Below are 1,964 nucleotides of genomic sequence, written 5' to 3' on the forward strand. Positions count from 1 at the left end.
GGTGACGACGACGGGCGCGGGCGACGGCGACGGCGACGGCGGGGGCGGCGGGCGGCGTCAGGGCAACCTGGCGGCGTCGATGTGCTCGGCGTCGTCGGGGGGCAACTGGTGGCAACGAACTCTGCAAAACTGCGAAGTGCTACTTATATACAAGGAGCATTGGTCCCGGTTGGTGGCTCAAACCGGGACTAATGCCCCCTTTAGTCCCGGTTGGTGCCACTAACCGGGACCAAAGGACTCTTTTCGGCAGCCCAAAGGGCGGGAAGCTGCGGCCTTTAGTCCCAGTTGGTGGCACCAACCGGGACCAATGCCCCCCCTTTAGTCCCGGTTGGTGCCACCAACCGGGACCAAAGGCCCCTGTGCTGCCCGCGTCGGGGCCAAAGTTTAGTCCCACCTCGCTAGTTGAGAGGGGCACGCAGTGGTTTATAAGCCCCACTGCCGCACCCCTCTCGAGCTCCTCTCAATTGCAGGCTTACGGGCCTACTAGCTACTGCTTTGCCTGATGGGCCTTCTAGGCCTTCTGCGGGCCTGAATCCTGGCCCAAAGTAGGGATTCAAGTCGTATTCAGGCCGTGTGGGCCCAGTAGGTGGCATTTTTTGTTTTTTTGTTTTCTTTACTTATTGTTGCTATTTTTATTTTTTCCAGTTTTTTTGTCTTGTTTTCTGCATTATTTATTTTCTTTTGTTTTTTTGCTTTATTTTTTAATTCTTTTTGCTTTTAGTTTTAGGAAAATTATAAACTTTCTGTTAGTGCCATTACTTTTCAAATTTGAAAACACTTTTTTTTTGTTTTCTTTCTTGCTTTATTTATTTTATTTTGTTTCTACTTACAACAAAATACTTATTGTTGTTTTTTTGTTTTGTTTTCTGCATTATTTATTTTCTTTTATTTTTTGCTTTATTTTTTAATTCCTTTTGCTTTTAGTTTTAGGAAAATTATAAACTTTCCACTTTTTTTGTTTTTTTGTTATCATTCTTGCTTTATTTATTTTATTTTGTTTCTACTTACAACAAAATACTTATTGTTGCTATTTTTAATTATTACGAGGGCCGAACCATAAGACATTAAAGCATTTCAAATGAACTCTGAAAAAGTTGAAAGTTGGCATGGTATCATAAATTGACCCACACATAGCATGTGCATTTACAAAACGGACAATGGTATCATACTCGTCAGTTACAAAGTTGGCATGGTATCATCATAATAGTTGCGGGAGAAAGTCTTCACTTTTTCTTCGCTTGTATCATTTGCTTATTGCGCCGTAACCATGGATAATCTTCATTGTTTATCAGGATGCTGGGGTCAGCCTTGACTTTAAAGGGAGGAATTTCATGAAACTTTTCATAATCTTCAGACATGTCTGTCTTGTCCTCCACTCCCACGAAGTCCCTTTTTCCTGAAAGAACTATGTGGCGCTTTGGCTCATCGTATGATGTATCCGTTTCCTTATCTTTTCTCTTTCTTGGTCTGGTAGACATGTCCTTCACATAGATAACCTGTGCCACATCATTGGCTAGGACGAACGGTTCGTCAGTGTACCCAAGATTTTTTAGATCCACTGTTGTCATTCCGTACTGTGGGTCTACCTGTACCCCGCCTCCTGACAGATTGACCCATTTGCACTTAAACAAAGGGACCTTAAAATCATGTCCATAGTCAATTTCCCATATGTCCACTATGTAACCATAATATGTGTCATTTCCCCTCTCGGTTGTTGCATCAAAGCGGACACCGCTGTTTTGGTTGGTGCTCTTTTGATCTTGGTCAATCGTGTAAAATGTATTCCCATTTATCTTGTATCCTTTCAAAATCAATACAGTCAAAGATGGTCCCCTGGATAACAAGTACAGCTCATCACAAAGAGTGTTGTCACCTCTGATACGTGCTTCCAACCAACTGCTGAAAGTCCTGATGTGTTCACATGTAATCTAGTCGTCGCACTGCTCCGGGTGTTTGGAGCGCAG

The sequence above is a fragment of the Triticum dicoccoides genome, chromosome 4A (genome assembly GCF_002162155.2).
Source record: "Triticum dicoccoides isolate Atlit2015 ecotype Zavitan chromosome 4A, WEW_v2.0, whole genome shotgun sequence".
In the NCBI taxonomy this organism is placed as follows: domain Eukaryota; kingdom Viridiplantae; phylum Streptophyta; class Magnoliopsida; order Poales; family Poaceae; genus Triticum; species Triticum dicoccoides.